We start from the raw sequence: 8244 nt of genomic DNA, 5'->3' as shown, positions 1-8244 counted from the left end.
GGGGGGTGGGGGTGGGGGGAGGTTTGAATGTGGACATGGCTTTTTCTCTTTTCTGGGACACAATAGGACCATGAATCCTCAAAGAAATGTGCCCCCATCTGCTATTATCATAAGAAGAGAGCTGCCGAACCCATTTGAATAACTCCAGATGATTCAAAAGCTGAGATGTTTTCTTTAACAAAGTTTCTCTGGGGGACGACTGGTCTGGCCCAAACATTTCCATTCCTTCACACTCACTATGGACACAGGCAAGGAAAAGGGAGATGGAAAAAGCTGTTGATTCAAAGTGTTGCTTTTATTATTAAGGGTGCCAAAAGGCATAAGCAGTGAAGCACCCTTATTAGTATTCTGTTCAATAAAGTTTGTCTTGAATCTCGCTGGACAGTTTTGAAATAAAACATGCAAAATATACATCAAAATGTGCAGCTTGATTGAGAACAGTGTGCTGTGAATTTTGGTAGCATTACTTTGTACAATGTAGACTACAATTTAAAAATAAACTGCCTGAAAATAAACCCATGTAAATTTTAGTTAATCAGATGAGAAAACCATGCCCTCTTAGGAGCTCTAAAGCTGAGGCATACTTAATAGTAGAAACGCCATTCAGTGTTTTATTGGATCACAGAAAGTTGGACTTTATGTTTCTGAACCGGTACTTTGATATATTTTGCAGTTTTTGCACAATAGCAGCTTAAGTTTGATGATTTTGGGAGATTTTTCTATGAAACGCTCAGCTGACAGTTGATAATGTCGCACTCTGACTTTTGAAATGTCTAAAAATTTCAAAAGCTTTGCGAGCAGTCTCTTCTTTCTCCCACAAATCTTCTTGGTACATAGGCGAATCCTACGTCAAAACATAGGCATTTTTGTCCTCTTTCATCCTGTGTGTTTCTCACTGCTATAGGACTTACATTTTTCTCTCAAACCTCCCCAGAATACAGAGAGCTCCCACCCGAGCTTCCGCAGACTCCAGTTATATTTTTTTATACTCTCTTGAAAACTGAAAGTGAAGGATCTTTTAACTTGTTATGTCTCATACATAAAAAAATGTAGAAAGATTAAAAAAAAATCACAGTTTAGTTTTTAAGATCCAACAGTTTTTACACAGCAACTGTTTGTTTGAGGCTTAATTTTCTGTGTGTTTCTGCCTGCCTCTCCTTGGTTTGCAATCAGGGAGTGACATACACAGATTTGTGGTTACTATGGTGATAATAATGAGCCACTGGCAGCAGCTTTAACATTTCTTTTAATCCTGGTTCTTTTTACACTAACTATACTGTTTATACATCAAAAGTTAGCCTTTTTTGTTAGTTTAGATTATTATAAAACTGGTGTTAGAGGTTTGAGCAGTAGCTGTTTAGGAACTTTCAAAATCTCCTCAGTAATTGTCTAGTTTAAAGCTATTAAAGCAAAATAAATATAACTTTTTGGCATGTGTTACTACAAAAGAGCAAAAGAGTGTGGTTGTTGAAGAAAAACTTCCCCTGCGAATGTTTTTAATGCATTCAATTGATGCAGTGGTGATTTTTATAATGGGCCCTCTCTTGCAATATTTTGCCATCTGCAGCACATCAGAATCTAATAGCGTAGAGTACGGTTGGCAAGCAGTATCTCACTGCCTGACACACTTAACTCTCTGCAGTTTCTACTCTCTGAGGTTAGCAGGTTCGTATTACCAGCTGAGAGAGGATGCCAAAATTTTCACCCTTGACTTCTTCCTGATCAAAGAGCAAGATTCACATTCAGAGTTCTAAAAGTTGAGATTAACTTGTTTTTTTTCTCCATCTCTGTCTCTTCTTGTTTGTGTACAGCTGGAAGAGGGAGAGGAGGAGGCCGTGGAGGAGGAAGAAGAAAAAAAAACGCAAGCAGAGTGGGTGGAAGAATGGAAAGAGAGGACGATAGAAGCAGTTTGAGGAGGTGGTTCGAAGTGGGTGAACCCAGAGCAGGTGAACACAGCTGTGGATCGCCATGGGCTCTCTGGCTGCTTTCTCCTGTGGCCCTCGGTGTTGTGTACAGGGGTCCCGAAGAGCCAGCAGGGCCAGCCAAGGCTGCAGCAAGAGTGGGCAGGCTAGGCCAGGCGAGCCAGGAGAGAGGCAGGTGAGGCGGGCGAGCCGAGCTCCCGTTCCCGCCGGCTAGGAGCTTTCCTCAGCAGAGTGGAGCAGCAGAAATCAATACAGAGGAGAGAGGCTAGCAGAGGTTGCCCATCACCGCCTGCAGGCCTCCGAGCCCAGGGAACAACCACCACCACTACTACTCCCAGCTCCTCGCTCCATCTCTTTCTCTCTTTCTCCTGGAGTCCCAGCACCAGCCAGGGCCAGGGCCCTAACCTTGCAACTGCCCCACTCAGAGTGTCAGTGCATGCACATGTGTGAAAAAGAGAGAAAGGGGAAAAAAAAGGGGAAAGAAAAGACAGAAACAGTCTTTATGTGTGGTTCACCCGGAGGCTTTTTCTCTGGCGTTCAACACCACTTGGTAAAACTTTGTCAGAGAGAAACAGAGATGGAGAAGGAAGGAGAGCCACAATGTGGACAGTCCCTTTTCTTTCAGCTCCTAATTCTCGCTCTACCTTCACCTTTGTGAACGAGGATCCGTTCTGAGATGATACACAGGACATTTCAGCTCAGTCCTATTTCCAAGCACGTATAGCGCACAATATTCCTAAGATCTCTTGAGCCAGGATAAAAGGACAATTTGAACTTTTTCCTCTCATCTACTGTATCAGGCAGAACCTGTCTTTTCGCTTTAGATTTTCTTACAACAGCAGCTCCCATCAGAGGATATGGCAGTGCTGTATTGATCTGTAAGGTGGAAGAGAGAAAGGAGGGCTTTCATGCCTCACGTCCATGTGTGTGAGAAGGGGAGTGTGGGAAATAGTACCTGAAGTCCACTTACTGCTATGCAGCAGGGATCCCATGACAGCACAAGTGACTGACTGCTAATTGAATGAGAGGTGAAATGAAAAGGACTGAAGTTTTACCTGTGCACTGCCCCCTGTTTAAAAATCTGACTTTTTCCACCCTAAATCCCTCTTTGCTGCAAGAGACACAGCCAGATGTTTGAAGATAAATTCTGTTTGACAACAGTATAGAGATGAACACCCGCAGAAAAACACAAGAGAAACAATTTGATGTGATAGAAGCTTTTTGAAATCTTTGGACTGGCCTTAATGGACAAATGGACAGTTTCCCAAACATGAAAACTAACAAGAAATTTTGCTGAGATGCACACCTCTCGGTGAGTAAAAAACTAAATATTCACTTTCGTAGCCACATTGAACGAGGCGTACCTTGTCATAATAAAGCAACATTCCCTCCTAGAGGCCTGCATGTCTTTTTAAAGTGAAATCAGAAGCCTCGTGTTGCTGCTGATCTCCTCAGTCAGTCCTGAACTGCGCTCTTTCTGTCACAGACTGTCGGAGAAGCTCGTTCTAAGTTGCTTGTACCAGGGAGGATATTAAAGCACGATTCCAACCCCCCCACCCCTCCAACCTCTCGCCTGCCAATCTCCTGGCACACAGATAGAAACTGGCGCCTCTCTTCGCCTCAGCCTGGCAGCGACCCGTGCTTACAAAATGGCCGATTCCTGTCTGCCAGCTGTCTTCACTCAGCCAAGATGGCGCTTGGTCGCTTTTTTTTTTCCCCTCTTCTTTTTTTCCTTGCTTAATGCCCGCAGTTTGCCATCTGCCCTGTGATTGTTAACGGCTATGCAAATATCCTGTAATTGCCTTTGCATGTGCTTGATGCTTAACTCCCTCCCCCTCGGCTGTAAATAATAGCACGGGCATAAAAGGAGCGAGAGAAAACACAACCCTGTGCGATTCCTGATTGAATACGCAGCAGGAACAATTAGCAAATGAATGTCGCCCGTCGTTACTCTGCTATTTTTTCTCACTTTTCTTTAAGCTCACCTTATTCTGTATGCAAATCGCCGATGTTGTTTCTTATTGCATTAGCTGAATGAAATACAGCAGCACCTCGTGGCTCTTCAGAGCAGGCTGGTTCGGAGACGCTTGTGTGTTTTCTCATTGTGCCATATGTGACATCTGTGGTTGGCTGCATCACAAGGGTACCCTGCCTCCCATGACAGGCGAAGCCCACACTGTAAAGGAGGAGCAGAAGCAAGGGAGAGGCATAACATAATGACCTCATTAGCATGCTCTGCACTCCTTGCTATAGGCCCCGGTGCTCTGCTGCGCCGTGGGACCCACCGGTGTACGCCCTTCTCACAGCACTCAGCATGCAACATTGTGTTCTCCCCACACAATGCAGCGCTTCATACAGGCTTTATTACGCCTTGTCAAAGCGCCGGGGATCAGGGGTATCAGTGCAGAAGTAGCAGGATACACACTGTGTACGTGGAGCGGGAGATGTCTTGGTGCTTAATGGTTTTAATGTGGCGTTAGTTGCTCTGATGGATCCTCGGGCGCTGCTGTTGCGCGTCGACACGTGCATTTGTGTTTCTGCGCTCCGTGCTTGTTTTACGCAATTGTCTGTTTTATTGTCAGCTGGAATTTCTGGCTGTTTTCAGCTGTCAGTGCTAATTATTGCTAAGGCTGGTCTGGTGGTACATCCTGAAACTAGGCCACTCATTGACAATGAAGACCTGCTGAACGGCATCTGTTGTTTGCCTTAAGATGGCTTAGCTTTGAACTTTTAAGAAAGAAGATGGAAGATGGCACAATTTTGTTATGTAACATTTAAATTTAGCAATTTTTTTGTAAGTTTTTAGGGATACTTTAAAGGCATGGAATACTGAGTGTGATGTAGTTTTGAACCTAAGATGCCTATCAGGTTATTGGGTGCATAAAAATCAAAACAGAGTTTAGCCTTAGTATGTTTTAGGCATTATGAAGGATGATGTGTTCAGGATACAAAAGGCAGGTAATGTTTTTGTCTGTATCTGTGTGTGTGTGAGTGTGCAAGTCTGTCTGTAAGCAAAACACCTCATGAACCACTGGATGGATTTTAAATTAACTCTCAGAAAACAATTTCTGAATGAAGATTTACAACTGAAGAACTTTTGGAGCCAACCCAATTCAAGATGGGCACCAAAGCCAACTGATCTTAGGAAACACAAAAGTGGCAATGACTAGAATTTGGTGTGGTAGTAGCAGAGAGTGATTTATAACACACACTCTGAGCGCTAAACACGTCACGAGAGGTTTCGCAATATCGCACAGGATAACACATAACAGTATTTTCAAGATTTAATCAAAACGGTAACCTTAGACGACCTCAGTCTAAAACTCGGGCATAAAAAGCAGCAGGCGATATCCCTTCCTTTAAGCAATGCTACGCCTTTAATCTTATGAAATAAATTGTGATTGAGTGCTAAAGCAGTGTTAAAGCAGTTTTAATCAAGCTTCTCTGTCCAGTCAGCCCACAGCGGCTCAGACGAAGCTGAGGCGAGGAGTCCTCACAACTGTGTTAAGCCCCAAGAAGCTGCAGGCCCTCGATATTCTTTTGTTGCCGTAATTAGTATGAGTTGGTTGGGGGGGGGAATCAGCTCTCCGTGTTCAATTAAGGAAACAACGACAGGATTAAACTTAGTAATTTATTCAATTATTTGTGTTTTCATAGCTTAATGATTTTTTTTTCTGAAAACAGCAGGAAGAACACAAAGAGAAAGATGGTAAATGAAAAAGGCAAACTGGGAGAATTTAGTTTAAAGATTTTTACAGTTTTTATTCAGCCTTAAATGCATATGAGATGGGCTTTTTTTTGCCTGGTTCATGAGGAATTTAACAAGGGATGCTGTGTTCTGTAATAAATATCCAATGTGAGCCACCAGTATTGTAACATGCATGCTCATTCCCTCATACTGCATGACCACATGCTTTCATGTGTCCTCACTCACGGGGAGAACGCTTCACTGAAAGCCCCACTGAAAGCTTTTACGTTAATGACAATGGCCGTGTGTGTTACACCGCTGCAGTTATTCATAATTCAATATGCAGAACACGTGCATGACAAACACACTCGCCTTGTGTCGTTCGTGTCGGATTTAAACGCTTTAGTTTTAGCTTTTGTTGGTGGTTTTCTGGGGATTTTTTTGCAGGCTGTGAGGTTAGAGGTTTCTGCCAGAAAGGATCATTTTAATTTGACAAATGTCCCGCTAATGGGGATCTTTTATGCTTTCGTATCCATCGTGGCTGAAGTAAAACATTATTTATTGAATAAAAACAACTTATCAGTGTGATTTGTGTTTTCATTTTCATAAAAACATAAACTATAACAAGAGGCAAAAAGAGAAAGTTAAATACTGATGAGGCACAAAGAGTTGAAACTTTTTATTATTAATATTATACAAAGGAAGGAATTTTCAAATGTGTGTTTTTTTAATCTTCACAGGGCATCTTGAATGCTGAGTGTTCATTTGTGCGAGTTATTGTCATCCAGTCCACTGCAGCTTTTCTCATTCTGTCTGCCCCTTGCTTTTTATTTGCTTACGTATTGATTGAATGTGGTCCACCCTCTGAAGTAATAGTTGCTGAAAGCATTTACAGCTTTCATTCAATTGGTCCAGGGCTGCTTTACGCATCTATTCTTTCTCTGGTGTGACCCAAGTGATCTGCTTTTTGCTCCCAAATTAGACTGATATAAAAAGCAGTAAGAATTTTGTTAGCTTTTAGATTTATCACAAGATGTAAATTGTCTTTAGGTGGGGTTTTGTTTTTGGATACTTTTAAAGTAAAGCTTACATTTATTAAGCCAAGATATTCTGTAAGATAAACATTTCCCTCAAATAATACACGTGTAATTTAATCATTCTAATTTGAAAAAAATCCTTGAAGGGATGCATATCATCTGCCTTTCATGTCAAAGTTTTAAACAAAAATCTTGTGTGATCTGTTATCCCTCAAATCATGTGATGAGATGACTTTCAGCTACTGTCACACTGAATTTTAGGTCAGTACCTGTAAAAATGACCATGTTATAGTCATTCTTGTGTTTGCTAAGGTTGATGAGCTGTTGCAGCCATCTTGACTCAAGTTGACTCCAAAATATAATCAGTTGTAGATGTACATCCAATAATTACTTTCTTAGAGTTTCTTTAAAATCCATCCACTGGTTCATGAGATATTTTGCTAACAGACAGGCAAACGAATGCATACACACACGTGCGGGCGCTTTCATACAAAAGCGATTACATTAGCACCCACCTTTCATGGTGGCAGGCAATAATTAAAACAAAAAGCACTGTTTTTTGTTAAGAAAATATCATTAAGATTTTAATGTGTGGAGAATGAACAAAATGTGATTCTCATCCTGTTTGCGACAAAGGATGCACAGTACCCAAACCTATTTCATTTCATTGATGCTTGAGCACATTCCTCTGCTGAAACTACCCATCTTAGGAAGTAATTCCCCAGTCAAGTGCTGCTGCTGAGCTTTTCCTCGTATAGCTGCAACGCTGAGCCCCAAGTCTGATTATAGACTCAAGGAAAAACAGTCAGGCATTTATCCAAGTCACTGATTATGTCATTTCAACAGGCTGCAAACACTCAGACAGGCCTCGACAGCTCAGAGGGGAGAATTATGAAGCTGGAGTGGAATGGAGGCTGCATGAAAAGGAAATGAAAATGGAGAAGTGCCGTATGTGTGATTAAACTGCCCGCTCCGAAAGCAAAAGGCCACGCCGGTGGAACGCGGGCCTGAGACTTGGCCGTAATGAAAATGTAAAGGTGGTGGGGTTTGAACCCTCGAAATGAGCACACACACTGTTACATTATACGGTACGTGTGTGTGCTCAGGTTGAATGAATTATTAGAGACACTGAGTTTAACGAACACTTGCAAGTTGAGACAAAAACTAGAAAGGCAAATTTATTTGAAGAAATTAACAAAAGCTTCTCAGATTTAAAAAAAAAAAGAGCTGCAGAGATTTTAATGTTTACTATAATTCTTAGAGCCACATAAATATTCAATTCAACCATTCAGACGAACAGACAGCACCTCAGTGGAAGAGCGTGGGAACAAGCTAAAGGATGAAGGAGCGGGGAGGGGGTTGTGGTTAGTTCACGGCCAGACACCCCAGCTGCACTGACTTCCATTCAGAAATGGGTTAAGAAGGACCTCGCGGGTCAAGGTTAGAGGAGGGGAGGGGGAGGGGAGGTCATCAGTCCTGCCTGGTTGGCTGTTTGGCTTGTCTGAAAGCTGTTTGCTTATTTTATAAGCCGCTTCTTATTGCCTCGCACAGAGACAAGTCGGATCCCAACCCGTCCCCCCGTCCCCCCCCCCCCCCC

At 42.4% G+C, this 8244-nt stretch overlaps 1 long non-coding RNA gene across 10 annotated transcripts in view; it reads left to right on the top strand.

Moving 5' to 3' along the window:
• Positions 1–8244, top strand: part of LOC108230722 — a 50616-nt gene that overhangs the window by 26927 nt on the left and 15445 nt on the right. For all 10 annotated transcript variants that reach the window (XR_001808370.3, XR_001808372.2, XR_001808371.2 and 7 more), the window contains one exon: positions 1812–3234. This is a non-coding gene — a long non-coding RNA (uncharacterized LOC108230722). The remainder of the gene's footprint in view (positions 1–1811; positions 3235–8244) is intronic.

Source organism: Kryptolebias marmoratus, linkage group LG24 (assembly GCF_001649575.2).
Source record: "Kryptolebias marmoratus isolate JLee-2015 linkage group LG24, ASM164957v2, whole genome shotgun sequence".
Lineage (NCBI taxonomy): Eukaryota > Metazoa > Chordata > Actinopteri > Cyprinodontiformes > Rivulidae > Kryptolebias > Kryptolebias marmoratus.
Note: the sequence above shows the minus strand (reverse complement) of the source record. Positions and strands in the feature narration are given on the sequence as shown.